The following is a 20,005-nucleotide window of genomic DNA, read 5'->3' on the forward strand; positions in this document are numbered from 1 at the left end:
GGGAACGAGGAGCTCTCTAACTGGACTTTCCCTGTCCAGCAGAAGGAAATACTGCTGTTTGGAGCAGCTCACAAGCTCCAGCTTGGAAAACCCTCCAAGGCTTCTTGAGGCAACCACACCATTCATTGACCATCATGGATACAAACTCCAGCATGAGAAGACATCTTTCACTCGTCCTTACTCAGGTGCTTGAGATCTCAAAACAGCCACTACACATTGGAACTGCCATTCACTCGGCACTGAACTTAACCGTAGCTTGTGTTTCAGAATGCTGTCACAACACTCCTCGCCTGCAAGCCCTCCATATTGGGAATTCTGGAGCCACAACGCAGCCTTCTGCCTGCCCACCAGAAAGAAGAAGTGCCCTATGGGTGTGCCCAGAATCCTCACATGAAGATCCACCTGCACGGCCCTCAGCGGCACCCCAACATCATAGGCCACCCTGTGCACGAATACTCTGTCTGACACAGCCCGAGGCCCCACCTCTTGTCAGTCACCCAGAAGTGAGCCCCATATCCTGCAGGTGGGAACTACCTTGGTCCAAGGCCATCATCTCAAACCAACCTGAATATCCAGGTATCTGTCAGCAGAATGTAGCTCAAATTCCTGCCCATGGGGGAACCTAAGAACAAAAGAGTACTCATTCTTCCCCAAGTTAGGAAAACAGGATGTTGAATTGGTTGTGCAAACCTCAGAGTGGGAGGCAGCTGCATGGCCCATGAGACCGTGCCCACACAAGAAGGGCAGATGGCACAAACAGGCACTGTGACCCTCAGTCAGAGACCACTTTCAAACAAGCCCCCTTGGGAGCATGACTAGCAGCCCACAGAGTGGGCTTCTCATGCCCACTTCTCAAGGTTTCTCATGCCCCAAAGCCTAACCCTTGGGGGGGTTATCAAGGTGCCAGGACCCACAACCTACCTTTGGATTCCTTGTTTGGGCGGGACTCCTGAGACGGAAAACAGCAGTCTTCCCTTCCCCAGAAAGACACCAAACTCTTGGGAACCGGGAAGAATCCCTGGATAAGAAGAATCTCCTATGGACTCATGAGGTGACCTATCCATTGCATGGCCATTCTCGACTCACAATCCAGACAGAAAAGCCTGTGCTACTGCCTCCCAGCTGCCTGAATATCATATCCCGAGGAACTGCCCTCAGGGTCTGTAGATTGGGCCTGCCATCATTTCACCCCTAACCCTTACCCGATTTTGCGTCTGAAGACTTCATTCCCAAAGCCCTGAATCACATGCCTTCCAGGAAAAGGCTACCAGAACCACACCGTATCACTGGGCCTTCTCTCCTGAGGAAAATCTGCCAATCTCAGTAGCCCCAAACCCCCAGATTAGGAGAATCCTGAAAGGCCCCTGAGACCACTCCAATTTCACAGGCCACTTTGTAACAAAATGCACAGTCATAAACACACTCAGGAACTACCTCAAGGAGGGCACGCAGGTCTATGGCCCTGAGTCTGAAGATTGAACCTGACATACCCCTAGGACCTCACATACACCCCTTTTTTAGGTTTTCCGGCCTCTGTCCCAAGATACCTGCTCTGGAAAATTACTTATGGTCCACATGTGGTCCCTGAGGCATACAACAGAACCCCTCCTGTCCCAAGAAGGAAACCTGGCTCTTGGGACCTGGGCCAACCCTCAGCATAGGAGAATCCTGCATGGTCCCAGAGCCACCAGCACATTCTTAGGTCTTCCTGGACACCAAGCATCATTGTGACCCATCAGACTGAGAACCTCCGTCAACTCAAATCACGTGGAACTTCGAAGCAGAGCCAGCAAATCAAGCTGGTCCTGTTCCTCGGCTATAATGGTAACAGGAGGTGGTCTTTCCAGGCCTCCATTAAGAGAGCTCTGCTGTCGAATCTTTACATATGGGGGACCCAGGAGTACTCTAACTGGACTTCCCCTGTCTTGCAGAGGATACTTTGCTGTTTGGAACAGCTCACAAACTCCAGCTTGGGAAAGCCTCCAAGGATTCATGAGGCCACCCCACCATACGTTGGCCACAATGCATGCAAACTTCAGCCTGAGCAGACATCTGACACTCTTCCTTACTCAGGTGCTTGAGATTTCAAAACAGCCACAGCACATTGTAACTGCCATTTGTTCGGCCCTGAAATTAACCTTAACTGGTGTGTTCACACTTCCGTCCACACATTGCATGCCAGTAAGCCCTCCATATTGATAATTCTGCAGCCACAACACAGCCTTCTGCTTGCCCACCAGAAAGAATAAGTGCCCTTTGGGTCTTCCCAGAAACCCCACATGAGAATCTACCTGCACGGCACCCCAATATCATAGGCCACCCTGTGCACTAATGATCTGTGTGCCACAGTCCGAGTCCCGACCTCCTGTCAGCCACCCAGAGAGAGATCCCCATATCCAGCAGTTGGGACCTGCCTTGTCCAGAGGCTGTCATCTTAACCAAAATGGGTATTCAAGTACATGTCCCCAGAACGTAGCTCAAATTCCTGTCCATGGCAGATGCTGAAGCAAAAATGAGTACGCCTCCTTCCCCATGGCAGGAAAACTGGAGGTTGAGATGGTAGTCCAACCCCCAGAGTGGGAGCCAGCACATGGCACATGAGACCACACCCACTCAGGAGGGGCAGTTGGGCACAAACAGGAATTGTGACCCTCAGCCTGAGACCCCTTTCAAACAAGCCCCTGAGGTGGTTGGAGTAGGAGCCCACAGGGGCCCGAAGTAGGGGCCCATAGTGTTGTCATGCCCCTAGGCCCAATTCCTAACTCTTGTTTGGGTGAGGCAGTGCCCAGACCTAGAAGCCCTCTCTGGAATCCCTGTTTGGGTGGGACCCATGAGATGAAATATAGAACTATTCACTTCCCCAAGAAAGACGCCAAACCTTGGGAGCTGGGCAGAATCCCCAGATAGGAAGAGTCTCACATGGAACCATGAGGCCACCCATCTGTTCCATGGCCATCAGAGACACTCAGTGAAGACAGGAAACTTGTGCTACTGTCTCCCAGCTGCCCGAATTTCAAACTGGAGGAGCTGACAACAGGGTCTGCAAATATGGCCTGCCATCACCTTGACTCTAAACCTTACCCAAGATTGGGTCTGAATACTTCCATCCCAAAGCCCTGAACTACATGCCCACAAGATGCGGCCGCCAGAACCACACCGCATCACTGGGCGTTCTCTGCAAGGAAACTCTGCCCTTCTCAGTGGCCCCAACCTTCCAGATTAGGAGAAACCTGCAAGTCCCCTGAGCCCATCCTAATTTCATAGCTGCTCTGGAAAAATGCACAGTCTGACACACCCTCAGCACTTATCTTCAGGAAGACACACAGGTCCATGGCCCTGAGTCCAAAGATTGAACCTGACATCCCCTAGGACCTCATCGGAACCCTACCTTAGGTTTTCAGGCCTCTGTCCCCAAACGCGTATTCTGGAAAACCAACATAACTCCAACATGTGGTCCCTGAACCATACAACCGAAACCTTCCTGTCCGCGGAGGAAACCTGGCTCTTGGGAACAGGGTCCAAGTCTCAGCGTAGGAGAATCCTGCATGGACCCAGAGCCACCGCCACATTCTAAGGTCTCCCTGGAAATCAGGCAGCATTGTGACCCGTCAGACTGAGATCATCTGTCAACTCAGAATACTTGGAACTTCGTCCCCAGAGCCAGCGGATCAAGCCTGCCCTGTTCCTCAGCTTCAATGGTAATGCAAGGTGGGCTTTCCAGGCCTCCATTGAGAGAGTTTTGCTATTGAATCTTTCGACATGGGTGAACCTGGAGCTCTCTAACTGGACTTCCCTTGTCTCACAGAAAGGCACCTTGCTGTTTGGAGCAGCTCACAAGCTCCAGCTTGGGAAAGACTCCAAGGATTCTTGAGGCCACCCCACCATTTGTTGGATCATACATACAAATTCCAGCATAAGCACACATCTGACACTCTCCCATACTCAGGTTGTGGAGGTCTCAGAACAGCCGCAGCACATTGGAACTGCCATGCGTTCAGCACTGAACTTAACCGGACCTTTGTTTTCAGACTTCCATCCTCACACTCTTCACCTGCAAGTCCTCCATATTGTGAATTCTGGAGCCACAATGCAGCCTTCTGCCTGCAAAAAAAGAAATAAGTAGTGCCCTATAGGCTTTCCCTGAAATGACATGTGAGTGTCCACCTGCACGGCCCTCTCCGGCCCCCAAATATATTGGCCACCCTGTGCATTAATGATCTCTGAGCCCCGACCTCCTGACAGCCACCCAGATAGCGGGGCCCATATCCTGTCAGTGAGAACTGCTTTTGCTTGAGGCTGTCATCTCTACCAACCTGGGTATTCAGGAACCTCTCCCCAGAACGTAGCTCAAATTCCTGCCCAAGGGGGAACCTAAAGCACAAGAGTACACCTCCTTCCCCATGCAGGAAAACTGGATGTTGAGATGGTTGTCCAACCCTCAGTGTGGGAATCAGATTCATGGCGCAAAGACCATGCCCACTCAGGAGGGGCAGCTGGGCACAAACAGGCATTGTAACACTCAGCCTGAGACACCTTTCAAACAAGCCCCCACCGGATCATGTCTAGGTGCCCACAGAGCGGGTTTCTCATGCCCATAGCCCAAATCCTAATCCTTCCTGGGGTTATCCACGTGCAGAGACCCAGAAACTGTCCCTGGAGCCCCTGTTTGGCTGGGATTCCTAAGACAGAAAACAGAACTCTTCCCTCCCCCCCAGAAAGACACAAAGCTCTGGGGAGCAGGGCAGAGTCCCCAGATAGGAAGAATCTCCCATGGACCATGAGGCCACCCGTCCATTCCCTGGCCATCCTAGACATACAATACAGACAGAAAAGTATGTGCTGCTGCCTCCCAGCTGCCCAAATTTCAGATCCCGATGAACTGACCTCAGGGTCTGCAGATATGGCCTGCCATCAACTCGAACCTAACCCTTACCCGAGATTGGGTCTGAATACTTCTGTCCCAAAGCCCTGATGCACTTGCCCTCCAGGAAGGGGCCTCCAAAACCACACCACATTACTGGGCCTGTTCTCCCGAGGAAAATCTGCCCATTTACTGGCCCAAACCCTCCAGATTAGGAGAAACCTGCAAGTTCCCTGAGCCCACCCTAATTTCATAGGCTGCTCTGGAAAAAAATGCACAGTCTGACACACCTTCAGAACCTACCTCCAGGAAGACATGGAGGTCAATGGCCCTGAGTCTGAAGATTGTACCTGACATGCCCCTAGGACCTCATCAGAAACCTAGCTTAGGTTTTCAGGCTTCTGTCCGCAGATGCCTGTACTGGAAAACCCCAAGTGGGTCCCTTAGCCATACAACAGAACCTATCCTGTTCCGAGAAGGAAACCTGGCTCTTGGGAACAGTGTCCAAGTCTCTGCTTAGGAGAATTGTGCATGGCCCCAGAGCCACCGCCACATTCTAAGGTCTCCCTGGACACCAAGCAGCATCATGACCCATCAGACTTAGAACCTTCATCAACCCAGATCTCTTGGAGCTTCCTCCCCAGAGCCAGCGGATCAAGCCTTTCCCGGTCCTCGGCTGCAATGGTAATGCGAGGTGGGCTTTCCAGCCCTCCATTGAGAGAGCTCTGCTATCGAATATTTCCATATAGGGGACCCTGGAGCCCTATCATCGGACTTCCCCTGTCTCACTGAAGGGCACCTTGCTGCTTGGAGCAGCTCACAAACTCCAGCCTGGGAAAGCCTCCAAGGATTCTTGAGGCGACCACACCATTCCTTGGTCATCATGGATACAAATTCCAGCTTGAGCAGACATCTGACCCTTGCCCTTACTCAGGTGCTGGAGATCTCAAAACAGCTGCTATATATTGGAACTTCCATGCACTTGGACCTGAACATAACCTTATCTGGTGTTTTCAAACGTCTGTCCTCACACTCCATGTCTGCAAACCTTCAATATTGGGAATTCTGCAGCCTCAACAAAGCCTTCTGCCTGCCCACCAGAAAGAAGAAGTGCCCTATGGGTCTGGATAGAAGCCCTACATGAGGATATACGTGCACGACCCTCAACAGCACTCCAAAATCATAGGCTGCCTGTGCACTAATGATCTGTGTGACACAGCCCGAGCTCCGAACTCCTGTCAGCCATCCAGATTGCGGGCCCCATATCCTGCAGGTGGGAAATGATTTGGTCTGAGGCTGTCATCTCAACCAACCTGGATATTCAGGTCGTGTCCCCAGAACCTATCTCAAATTCCTGCCCATGGGGGAACCTGAAGCACAAAAGAGTATGCTTCTTTCCCCCTGGCAGGACAACTGGATATTGAGATGGTTATCCAACCCTCAGAGTGGGAGTCAGCTGCATGGCGCATGAGACCACACCCACTCAGGAGGGGCAATTGGGCACAAACAGGCATTGTGACTCTGAGCCTGAGACCCCTTTAAAACAAGTCCCTGAGGTGGTTGGAGCAGGGGCCCACCAAGCGGGCCTGTCATGCCTCTAGGCCCAAATTCTAACCCTTGTTTGGGTGAAGCAGCGCCAAGACCCAGAACCTGTCTCTGGAAACCCTGTTTGGGCGGGACCCCTGAGACAGAAAACAGCACTCTTTCCTTCCCCCAGAAAGACACCAAACTCTTGGAAGCAGGGAAGAATCCGCAGATAGTATGATTCTCCCATGGACCCATGAGGCCACCCATCCATTCTGTGGCCATCCTAGGCATACAATACAGACAGAAAAGCCTGTGCTACTGCCTCCCAGCCGCTCAAATTTCGAAATCCAAGGAGCTGACCTCAGCGTGTGCAGATGTGGCCTGCCATCACCACGCCCATAACCCTAACCCGATTCTGGGTCTTAAGCACTGCTGTCGAATCATTCCATATGGGGGATCCTGGAGCCCTCTAACTGGACTTCTGTTGTCTCACAGAAGGGCACCTTGCTGTTTGGAGCACCTCACAAGCTCCAGCTTGGGAAAACCTCCAAGGATTCTTGAGGTCACCCAATCATTTGTTGGATCATGCATACAAACTCCAGTGTAAGCAGACATCTGACACTCGCCCTTTCTCAGGTGATGGAGATCTCGAAACAGCCACAGCACATTGGAACTGCCATGCGTTCAGCACTGAACTTAACTGGAGCTAGTGTTTTCAGTCTTCCGTCCTCACACTCCTCGCCTGTAAGACCTCCTTATTGGGGATTCTGGAGACACAACACAACCTTCTTCCTGCCCACCCGAAAGAAATGCCCTATGGGTTTGCCCTGAAACCCCACATGAGGATCCAAATGCATGCCTTCATTGGCACCCTAATATCATGGCCACCCTAAGCACTAATGATCTGTGTGACACATCTCAAACCCCGGCCTCCTGTCAGCCACCCAGATAGCAGGTACCATATCCTGCTGGTAGGACCTGCCTTGGCCCAAGGCCATCCTCTTAACCAACCTGGGATTCAGGTACCTGTCCCCAGAACGTAGCTCAAATTCCTGTCAATGGGGCAAGCTGAAGCACAAAAAAGTGTGCCTCTTTCCCCATGCCAGGAAAACTGGATGTTGAGATGGTTGTTCAACCCTCAGAGTGGGAGCCAGCTGCATGGCTTATGACTACTCAGGAGGGGCAATTGGGTACAAACAGGCATTTTGACCCTCAGCCTGAGACCCCTTTCCAGCATGCCCCCTCGGGAGCATGACTAGGAGCCCGCAGAGCAGGCCTGTCATGCCTATAGGAGCCCGCAGAGCAGGCCTGTCATGCCTATAACCCAAATCCTAATTCTCTCTGGGGTTATCCAGGTGCCTGGACCCAGAACCCATCTCTGGAATCATTGTTTGGCCAGGACTCCTGAGACAGAAAACAGCACACTTCCCTTCCCCCAGAAAGACACCAAACTCTTGGAAGCCAGGCAGGATCCCCAGATAGGAAGCATCTCCCAAGGACCCAAGAGGCCACCTGTCCATTCCATGGCCATCCAAGACACACAATCTAGACAGAAAAGCCTGTGCTACTGCCTCCCACCCGCCCGAATTTCAAAACCCGAGGAGCTGACCTCAGGGTCTGCAGATATGGCTTGCCATCACCTCGCCCCTAACCCTTACCTGAGTTTGGGTCTGAAGACTTTTGTCCCAAAGCCCTGACACAAAAGCCCTATAGGACAGGGTCTCCAGAACCACACCACATCACTGGGCCTGCTCTCCCGAGGAAAATGTGCCTGTCTAAGTTGAACAAACCCTCAAGATTAGGAGAAACCTGAAAGTCCCCTGAGCCCACACCAATTTCGTAGGCCGCTCTGGAAAAAATGCTCAGTCTGACAGATTCTCAGCACACACCTCCAGGAAGACATGCAGGCCAATGTCTCTGAGTCTGAAGATTGAACCTGACATGTCCCTAGGACTTCATTGGATCCCTGGTTTAGGTTTTCAGGCCTGTTCCACGGAGGCCTGTTCTCAAAAACCAACATATGATCCAACATGTGCTCCCTGAGCCATACAACAGAACACTCACCATCCCGAGAAGGAAACCTGGCTCTTGGGAACTTGGTCCAACCCTCACTGTAGGAGAATCCTGCATGGCCCCACAGCCACCGCCACATTCTACAGTCTCTGTGGACACCAAGCAGCATTGTGACCCATCAGACTGAGAACCTCTGTCAACCCAGATCACTTGGAACTTTGAACCACAGCCTTCAGATCAAGCCTGCCCTGTTCCTTGGCTGCAGTGATAAAGCGAGTAGGGCTTTTCAGGCATCCATTCAGAGAACAATGCTGTTGAATCTCTCCATATGGGCGAACCTGGAGCTCTCTAACCAGACTTCTCTTGTCTCCTGGAAGGCACCTTGCTGTTTGGGGCAGCTCATAAGCTCCAGCTTGGGAAAGCCTCCAAGGCTTCTTGAAGCCACCCCACCATTTGTTGGATCATGCATACAAACTCCAGCATGAGCAGACATCTGACACTCGTCCTTTCTCAGGTGCTGGAGATCTCGAAACAGCCATTGCACATTGGAACTGCCATTCGCTTGGCACTAAACTTAACTGGAGCTAGTGTTTTCAGACTTCCATCCTCACACTCCTCGCCTGAAAGCCCTCCATATTGGGAATTCTGGAGCCACAACACAGTCTTCTGCCTGCCCACCAGAAAGATGAAGTGCCCTATGGATTTGCGCTGAAACCCCACATGAGAATCCATCTCCACGGCCCTCATCGGCACCCCAATATCATGGGCCGCCCTGTGCAGTAATGATGTGTGTGACACAGCCCCGACCTCCTGTCAGCCACCCAGATAGCGGGCCCCATATCCTTCAGGTGGGACCTGCTTTGAACCGAGACCGTCATCTCAACCAAGCTGGGTATTAAGGACGTGTTACCAGAACGTAGCTCAAATTCCTGTCCAGAGGGGAACCTAAAGCACAAAAGAATACACCTCCTTCCCCAATCAGGAAAACTGGATGTTGAGATGGTTTTCCAACCCTCAGAGTGGGAGCTAGCTGCATGGCACAAGAGACCATGCCCACTCAGGAGGGGCAGCTGGGCAGAAACAGGCATTGTGACCCTCAGCGTGAGACCCCTTTCAAAAAAGCCCCCTCGGGAGCATGTGCCCACATCCCAAATCCTAATCCTTGCTGTGGTTATCCAGGTGCCCAGACCCAGAACCCATCTCTGGAATCCCTTTTTGGCCAGGATTCCTGAGACGGAAAAAAGCAATCTTCCCTACCCCCAGAAAGACACAAAACTCTTGGGAGATGGGTAGAATCCCCAGACAGGAAGGGTCTCCCATGGACCCATGAGGCCACCCGTCCATTCTGTGGCCATCCTAGACACACAATCCAGACAGAAAAGCCTGTGCTACTGCCTCCTAGCTGCACGAATTTCAAATCCCAAAAACTGACCTCAGGGCCTGCAGATGTGGCCTGTCATCATCTTGCCCCTAATCCTTACCCGAGTTTCGGTTAGAAGACTTCCATCCCAAAGCCCTCACCCACATGTCTCCAGGATGGGGCCTCAAGAACCACACCACATCACTGGGCCTGCTCTCCCTAGGAAAATCTGCCAGTCTCAGTTGCCCAAACCCTCCAGATAAGGAGAAAACTTCAAGGTCCCTGAGCCCACACCAATTTTGTAGGCCGCTCTGGAAAAAATGCACAGTCTGACACATCCTCGGCACATACCTCCAGGAAGACACACAGGTCAATGGACCTCATTGGATCCCTGGCTTAGGTTTTCAGGACCGTGCCCCCAGAAGCCTGTTCGAAAACCAACATATGGTCAAACATGTGGTCCCGGATTCATACAACAGAAACCTTCCTGTCCCGAGAAGGAAACCTTCTCGGTGGCTCTTGGGAACTGGGTCCAACCCTCAGTGTAGAAGAATCCTGCATGACCCCAGAGCCACTGCCACATTCTAAGGTCTCCCTGGATACTAAGCAGCATTGTGACCCATCAGACTGAGAAACTCTGTCTACCCAGATCACTTGGAACTTCGAACCAGAGCCTTTGGAGCAAGCCTGCCCTGTTCCTTGGCTGCAATTGTAACAGGGATAGGGCTCTTCAGGCATCCATTCAGAGAGCACTGACGTTGAATCTTTCCATATGGGCAAACCTGGAGCCCTCTAACCGGACTTCCATTGTCTCACAGAAAGACACCTTGCTGTTTGGAGCAGCTCACAAGTTCCAGCTTCGGAAAGTCCCCAAGGATTCTTGAGGCCACCCCGCCATTTGTTGGATCATGCATACAAACTCCAGCGTGAGCAGACATCTGGCACTTGCCCTTTCTTAGGTGCTGGAGATCTCGAAACATCCGTAGCACATTGGAACTGCCATGCATTCGGCACTAAACTTAACCGGAGGTAGTGTTTTCAGACTTCTGTCCTCACACTCCTCAACTGCAAGCCCTCCATGAGGCCACCCGTCCATTATGTGGCCATCCTAGACATACAATCCAGACAGAAAAGCCTGTGCTACTGCCTCCCAGCTGCATGAATTTCAAATCCAGAGAAGCTGACCTCAGGGTCTGCAGATGTGGCCTGCCCTCACCTCGCCCCTAACCCTTACCCGAGTTTGGGTCTGAAGAATTCAATCCCAAAGCCCTGACCCACATGCCTACAGGATAGGCCCTCCAGAATCACACCACATCACTGGGCCTGCTCTCGCGAGGAAAATCTGCCCCTCTCAGTTGCCCAAACCCTCGAGATAAGGAGAAACCTGCAAGTCCCTGAGCCCACACTAATTTTGTAGGCCGCTCTGGAAAAAATGCACAGGCTGACACATCCTCAGCACATAGCTCCAGGAAGACACGCAGGTCAATGTCCCTGAGTCTGACGATTGAACCTGACATGTCCCTAGGACTTCATTGGATCCTTGGATTAGGTGTTCAGTCCTGAGTCCCTGGAAGCCTGTTTTTTTTTTAAAAAAAAAAAAAAAAAAAGTATGATCCAACTTGTGGTCCCTGATCCATACAACAGAACCCCTCCTTTCCCGAGAAAGAAACCTGGGTCTTGGGAAATGGGTCCAACCCTCAGTGTAGGAGAATCCTGCATGTTGCCAGAGCCATCGCCACATTTTAAGGTCCCGCTGGACACCAAGCAGCATTGTGACCCATCAGACTGAGAACCTCCATCTACCCAGATTACTTGGAACTTCGAACCAGAACCTTTGGATCAAGCCTGCCCTGATCCTCAGCTACAATGGTAATGTGAGTATGGCTCTTCAGGCATCCATTCAGAGAGCACTGTTGTCGAATCATTCCATATGGGCAAACCTGGAGCCCTCTAACCGGACTTCCCCATCCCGCAGAAGTGCAACTTGCTGTTTTTAGCAGCTCACAAGCTCTAGCTTGGGAAAAGACTCCAAGGATTCTTGAGGCCACCCCGCCATTTGTTGGATCATGCATACAAACTCCAGCGTGAGCAGACATCTGACACTCGCCCTTTCTCAGGTGCTGGAGATCTCGAAACAGTCGCTGCTCTTTGTAACTGCCATGCATTCGGCACTGAACTTAATTGGAGCTAGTGTTTTCAGACTTCTGTCGTCACATTCCTCACCTACAAGTCCTCCATATTGGGAATTCTGGAACCACAAGGCAGCCTTCTGCCTGCCCACCAAAAAGAATTTCCCTATGGGTTTGCCCTGAAACCCCATGTGAGGATCCATATGCACAGCCCTCATTGGCACCCGAATATCATGGACCGCCCTGTGCACTAATGATCTGTGTGACACAGTTTGAGCCCTGACCTCCTGTCAGCCACTGAGATAGCGGGCCCCATATCCTGCATGTGGGAACTGTTTTGGACCGAGGCTGTAATCACAACCAACCTGTATATTCAGGTCCTCTCCCCAGAACGTAGGTCAAATTCATGCCCAGGGGGAGCCTAAAGCAAAAAAAGAGTTTGCCTCCTTCCCCATGCAGGAAAACTGGATGTTGAGATGGTTGTCCAACCCTCAGTGTGGGAGCCAGCTGCATGGCGCATAAGACCATGCCCACTCAGGAGGGGAAACGGCACAAACAGGCATTGTGACCCTCAACTTAAGACCCCTTTCTAACAAGCCCCTTCAGGAGCATGACTAGGAGGCCACTGAACGGGCTTCTCATGCCCATAGCCCAAATCCTAATCCTTGTTGGGTTTATCCGGGTGCCCAAGCCCAGAACCTGTCTCTGGAATCCCTGTTTGTGCAGAACTATTCAGACGAAATACAGCATTCAAACCTTCCCCAAGATAGACACCAAACTTGGGGCACAGAGCAGAATCCCCAGATAGGAAGCATCTGCCATGGACCCATGATGCCACCCGTCCATTCCGTTGCCGTCCTAGACATACAAGCCCGATAGGAAAGCCTATGCTACTGACTCCCAACTGCCTGAATTTCAAATCCCGAGGAGCTGAACTCAGGGTCTGCAGATATGGCCCTGCAGATATGTCCTGCCATCACCTCGCCCCTAACCATTACCAGAGTTTGATTCTGAAGTGTGTTAAAGAGGCTATGGAGCAAGTATAACCCTCCTACACTGTTGGTGGGAGTGCAAGTTCATGCAGCCACTTTGGAAAACTGCCAATTCTTCAAAAAAAATTTTTTTTAAAGAGCTACCCTATGACACTGCAATTGCACTGTTGGGTATTTATACCAAAGATACAGATGTAATGAAAAGAAGGGCCACATTACACCAGTTAGAATGGCCAAAATTAACAAGACAGTAAACAACATATGTTGGAGAGGATGTGGAGAAAGGGGAACCCTCTTACACTGCTGGTGGGAATGAAAGTTGGTACAGCCATTTTGGAAAACAATGTGGAGATTCCTTAAGAAATTAAAAATAGAGCTACCTTATGACCCTGCAATTGCACTACAGGGTATTTACCCCAAAGATACAGATGTAGTGAAAAGAAGGGCCATCTGTACCCCAATGGTCATAGCATCAATGGCCACAGTTGCCAATATGTGGAAAGAACCAAGATGCCCTCCAACAGATGAATGGATTAGGAAGATGTGGTCCATACATACTATGGAGTATTATGCCTCCATCAGACAGAATGAATATCCAACTTTTTTATCAACATGGATGGAACTGGAAGAGATTATGCTGAGTGAAATAAGTCAAGCAGAGTCAATTATCAAAAGGTTTTGCATATTTGTGAAGCATAAGGACTAACACGGAGGACATGGGGACATGGAGAGAAGTGAGTTGGGGGAACTGGAGGGGGAGATGAACCATGAGAGACTGTGGACTCTAAGAAACAAACTGAAGGCTTTGGATGGGAGAGGGGTAGGAGCTTGGTGAGTTGGTGGTGGGTATTATGGAAGGCTTGTATTGCATGGAGCCCTGGGTGTGATACATAAACAATGAATTCTGGAACACTGAAAGGAAATTAAAAATAAATAAATAAAAATTTAAAGAAAAGGAAAAAAAATTAAAAAAAAAAATATATATATATATATGCATGCATATATATATATGCATGCCCCTCTGACTGGATGTGTTCACCTAGCCTGACTCCCTTTTTTATCTATGCTTTGCAAGTAAGTTCCTCTGGGAGGGGCAGGGTAAATCTAAGTTCACTGCATAGGGATAATCTAAGTTCCCTGGAACAAAATGGCTCCCTCTGACCAACCAGACTCTTATATTCCCCCACTTTTCTTTGGACATTAGTCAAATCCTTGATTTTTCAGCCATTTCTATGTTATATTGAGCATGTAAGGCTAACATTTTATAGCTCTAATTTTCTTTGGTATAAATGACATTAGGGCGTTTATAATACAGGGGCCATAAAAGTAACAGTAGTACACAGTCAATTGATAAGTTAGCCATTCAACACTTTGTATAACCTTTTCCATTTTTCCTAATTCCATGCATCTAATTTCCCACCTATACTTTACATAAACATGTTACAATAGGAGCAAGGAAAGGAGATCCACCCATCCACCGCCAGTCTCCAGAATTAGTTTTGTCAAGGTCTCTTTAAGGGTCCGGTTAATTCTCTCTACTTGCCCGGAACTCTGGGGCTGATAGGCACAATGTAGTTTCCAATTAGTGCTCGCGGCCTTGGCCAGTGTCTGTAAGACTGAACTGACAAATGCAGGGCCATTGTCTGACCCAATCGCGAGAGGCAGCCCAAACATAGGAATTATTTCTTCTAGTAGCCTTTTTGGCCACCACTCCTGCCATCTCATGTTTGGTGGAAAAAGTCTCAACCAAGCCTAAAAAGGTATCTACAAAAACTAACATATATTTGTGCCCATATTTTCTGGGTTTCATTTCTGTAAAATCTATTTCCCAATAAATTCCTGGTTCCGTACCTCTTTCTATTTTCCCTCTTCCATTTTAGATCTTCCCACATTAACTGCCTGGCATTGAGCACATCTATCAACTACATCCTCAACCATATGCCCTAATTTAGAAACCTGAAATTGCTTGCCTATAAGGTCCTTGAGTTTGTATATCCCCAAATGAGTGCCCTGATGTATCTGGTCTACTAACTTCTTACCTAGTTTTTGAGGAAGAATTATTTTTCCTGCTTTATTCTTAGCCCAATCCCCTTCATAGTCCAATTTAACCCATTTCTGTAAATACTTTAAATCTTCTTCTGAATAGTTCTTTTTTTTTTTTTTTTTTTTTTTTTGTAGGGGTGGTTCCGGGAGTTTAACCAGATCTTGCACTGTTTATGGGGCTGCTTGCTTTGCGGCTTGATCTTCTAAGTGGTTTCCTTTCGAAATCAGATCAGTCCCCTTTTGGTGTCCTGGGCAATGCATAACAGCTGCCCATTTTGGGTCCCAAATAGCCTTGAGGAGAGCCAATATTTCTCCTCTATTTTTAATTCATTTTCCTTCTGCTGTTAATAGGCCCCTTTATTTATAAATAGCCCCATGTATATGGAGAGTAGCAAAGGCATACCTACTCTCCATATAGATGTTGGCAGTTTTATCTTTGGCCATCTACAGTGCCTTAGTGAGTGCAATCAGTTCTGCTTTTAGTGCCGAAGTTCCATGTTGCAGGGCTGCTGTCCAGAGTTTCTGCTCAGGAGAAACAACCACAGCCCCTGCATACCTCTTTTCATTGACCATATAGCTACTCCCATCTGTGAAGAGAGTCATCTCAGCATCGGGGAGGGGACTGTCTCTGAGATCTGGCCTTTTTCCTGTGACATGGGTTAGGACCTCCACACAGTCAAATGGATGGTCAGCTAGCTCCACTGGCAGCAGTGTGGCTGAATTTAGCATGTCCAGGGGCTGGAAGGTCACTCTTGGTTCATTGAGGAGAAGGGCCTGATACCCCGTCACTTAGGTGGTCATCATCCATCGGTCTGTTGGAGTCCGGAGAAGGCTCTCAATAGCGTGGGTGATGGTTACAATGAGATTTTGATCCAAAGTCAATTTACTTACATCCTTGACCAGGAGGGCCGTTGCAGCAGTTATGCAAAGGCAAGGGGGAAATCTAGCTGCTACTGGATGTAGTTTCTTGCTAAGATAGGCTACTGGCCTTAGCCAAGGCCCCAGAGTCTGAGTTGAAACTCCTTTGGCCACCCCTGCTTTTTCATCCACATATAATTGGAAGGGCTTGGTAACATCTGGGATGGCCAATGTTGGGGCACTCAGCAAGGCTGTCTGTAATTCCGAAATGCTCCTTCTGCCTCAACTGTCCACTCTATCATAGTGAGCCCTCTTTTTGCCAGTTTGTAGAGAGGTCAGGCAATCTCTGAAAACCGTAGTATCCACAGCCAGAGTAGCCCACCATCCCAAGAAACTCCCTCACTTGTTGGGACATGGTGGGGCGGAGGTATTGGGTGATCACCTGTTTCCTGGACTCAGACAATGCATGCACTCCCTTGTGGAGATCAAAGACTAGATAAGTGGCATGTCTCTGAAAGAGCTGTGCTTTCTTCACTGACACCCAATACCCTTTTTCCTGCAGAGTCTGTAAGAGCTCTCATCCCAAGCAAACATGAATCAGTTCTCAGCGGCTACTAGCAAGTCATCAACGTACTGTAACAGAGTGACTCCTGGGTTGGAGCTTCTATACTCACGCAAATCCTCATGTAGGGCCTTGTCGAAGATAGTAGGCAAATTCTTGAACACTTGGGGAAGTCTTGTCCAGGTGAGCTGGCCTTCAAACACTTTCTGTGAGTCGGACCACTCAAAAGCAAAAAGGGGCTGAGATTCCCTTGCTAAAGATATACAGAAAAATGTATCCTTGTGATCTAAGAATGTATACACAGTTCTTTGTGGGCCCAGGAGGGAGAGTAGGGTATAGGGGTTAGGCACCATTGGATGGATATCTTCAACCCATTTATTAACTTCCAGCAAGTCCTGGACTGGTCAGTACTCCCCAGTCTCGGCATTTTTAATGGACAGCAAGGTGTGTTCCATGGAGATTTGCAAGAAACTAGGATCCTGTCTCCTCGGAGGTAGCTAATGTGTTTTCTGATCCCTTCCTTTGCTTCATGGGGAAGGGGGTACTGCCGAACGCAAATAGCCGTAGCTGTTGCCTTTAATTGTACCACCACTGGAGGTTGTTCCTCGGCCAAGCCAGGGGGTTACCCTTCTGCCCAGACCTGGGGAAACTCATCCTGTAGGATTTGGAGAAGGCTTCCACCCTGCCTTTGTTTCCTCTGGTTTGGAGACTTGTTCGTAAAGGTGGTATTCATCTACTGCTGCCATAATCACTGGTACAGTGGGTTGTCTCAAGGTTACAGTCATGCCTCCTTTCGAGAAGTGAATGCCAGCTCTTAACTTGTAGAGGAGATATCTTCCCATCAAGTTATATGGGGCATTAGGGAGGACCAAAAATTGATGTTTAACTACTCCTGAGGCCAAATTCAAAGTCCTTTCTGTGTCAATTTATGTCTCTCCCTGCCATTTACTCCTTGCACCCAAACTTCCTCTCCATATAGTTTTCCCATAGGTTTAAGTAATGATGAAAACTGGGCTCTCATGTCCACCAAAAATCAACTGATTTCCCCTCCACTTTAATTTTTACCCGAGGTTTGAGGAGGGGCTGAGAACAATGGCTCCTTCAGTCTCTGGTGGCAAGCATTGCTGTCTTCCTTTAGGGCACTTCCTGGCCCAATGTCCTTTTTCCTTACAGTAAGAACACTGATCTGAATCTAAGTCTTCCCGCCAGACTTCTCTGTGCTTAGGTCTTTCCTTCCATTTACTATCCCCTACCCGTCTCCTCCCTACCTCATGTAATGCCAAAACCTTAACCAGTTTTTTTTGTCTGTTTTTCATCCTCTTGTGCATCCCTGTTGTTAAACACCTTTTCTGTTATTCCCACTAACTCAGTCAGATTCTTCCCTTCAAATCCCTCAATTTTCTGAAATTTCCTCCTTATATCAGAGGCTGACTGACCGGCAAAAGGAAGATTCATTCCCCTCTGATTTTCGGGAGCCTCAGGATCGATTGGGCTATACATTTTATATGCTTCAATTAGCCTTTCTAGTAAACCTCCTGGAGACTCATTCTTACCTTGAGTCACTGTACTAATTTTAGATAAATTTATGGGTCACCTTGAAGCTGCACAGAGGCATCCCAGTAGATCCTGGTGGTAGAAACGTAAGCTCTCCTTACCTTCATTGGAGTTCGGATCCCAGTCGTGGGGTTCCCTCTGGCAGTAGTCCTCCATTTGGCGGGGATCGAGGTCCCTGTCAAGTCTCTCGCTTATCACCTTATGGGTTTCTCGCATGATGCAATCCCGCTCTTCCCCGTTAAAGAGAGCCATAAGGAGCCATTGAATATCAACCCAGGTAGGTTGATGAGTAAGAAAGACAGTCTCCAAGAAGCTAATTAAATCCTGAGGGTGGTCAGAAAATGATTCATGTTGGGTCTTCAAGTTAGAGATTTCAGAAGAGGAGAGAGGGATATAGCTTAGGTAGGGCCGCCCTCTCCCGTCTGGGAGAGCAAACTCACGAAAAGGCAGCATTGGCGCAGACAGTACTGGTGAGGTAAAGGGAGGCTGAGGGGGATAGAGGAAAGGGGAAGGATCAGGGCAGTCTCTCTGCTTGGTGGTCCCATAAGTGGACCCCAACCGTACATGAGGTGGACTGGTAAAGGCATTTTGGGACTGAGAGTCAGATTTAGTGGAGAAATGGGAGGGGGATTCCACAACCTCCATATCCAATGGAGGTAGTACGGTCTTCTTCCCTGGTTCCCCCTCATCTATCTGTTCTGGATTTGGTGCTCTGACATGCCTTAGAGGGAGAGAAATGGTTTCATTAGCAGGGGGAAGGTGGGACTTGAGCCATTAGGGTGGCTCTTCTATCAGATACCGCCAGGCCACAATGCATGATATTTGGTCTCGATGTAGATCAGAGACCTCACTCAGGGTAGAATAGATCTGAGTCAAGGCAAACGTTCCTTCCTGTGGCCACCCTGTGGAGAAAGTGGACCACTCTAATTGGCAGAGTGTTTTTAGTTTTCCCGGGTAAACTTTGTCACCTGACTGAGTGGCTTCACCTTGAAAATCCTTGAAATGTTCAAGAACAAGACCTAGGGATGTCAAAGGCGCCTTACTCCCCATTGGTCCCATTTCTCCAAATACAAGAAATAGCACAACAGACAACAACAACAACAACAAAAAAAACCAAGGCAAAGACCACTGCAGATACAGCGATCCTCATCCAGATCCTGCTGCTGGTGGGGACTTTCTTGGTCCCCTGCAAACACAACAAACCACACAACAGACAACAAAATAACCAGACAAAGAGAACTTTAGACCCAACGATTCCTACCCAGAACCTGACAGTGATGGGGGCTTTCTTTATTGCCCACCCGCCTATGGGGGACTCAAACCCCTCAACAGTCTAGGGGGACACGAACCTCCTGACTGCCTAGGGGAACTCAAACCCCCTGACTGCCCAAGGGGACTCAAAACCCCCAACCATCTAGGGGGACTCACACCCCCCATCTGCCCAGGGGGACTTGAACCCCCCGAACGCCCAGGAGGAATCAAACCTACTGTCAATCTACCAGCAGAGGGATGGGGAATCCCCGCATCCACTCCAGCCCTGTGGAGCATTGCTTCATCCACCTTCTCCCTGGTGGGCTACACCCTGGAGCTCCAACCAGACAGACAGATAGGATCCCAATACCCAATATCCCAGTACCCAAGATCCCAATACCTCTGGAGGCTTTTCCCAAAAATTTCGATGCTGGCTCAGTTCTCGCCATTTGATCCTGGACAAGCCTCCAATGTTAGGGTCCGTGATCAAAGGAACGAGACCAATACAAAGCGAAGGTCAAGCAAAGCTTTATTTCACACCAATCATCAAGAATCAAACTGATCAGTAAGGGCCGTCTCTTACAAAATGGTGAGGACAACGACCCCGGCAAGGCCGCTCCAAACGTGGCCACTGTGGAAGAGGCCTCCCCCCAGACGATGCTGCTCCTGACTAGGTTGCTCACCAAGGAGGCCTCATGACGAGGAAGCTGCTCCCATAATGAAGCTTCTCCACGGAATGACACTGCTTTCGCAAGGTCGCTTGACAAGGCCGCGACTCAGGGCCACAGGGCCGCTGGCAGCTCTCATGGCTCTTACATCTCTGACAAGAGCTCTGACAGCTCTGACAGCTCTTAC

This window comes from Neovison vison, chromosome 4 (assembly GCF_020171115.1).
Source record: "Neovison vison isolate M4711 chromosome 4, ASM_NN_V1, whole genome shotgun sequence".
Classification (NCBI taxonomy): domain Eukaryota; kingdom Metazoa; phylum Chordata; class Mammalia; order Carnivora; family Mustelidae; genus Neogale; species Neogale vison.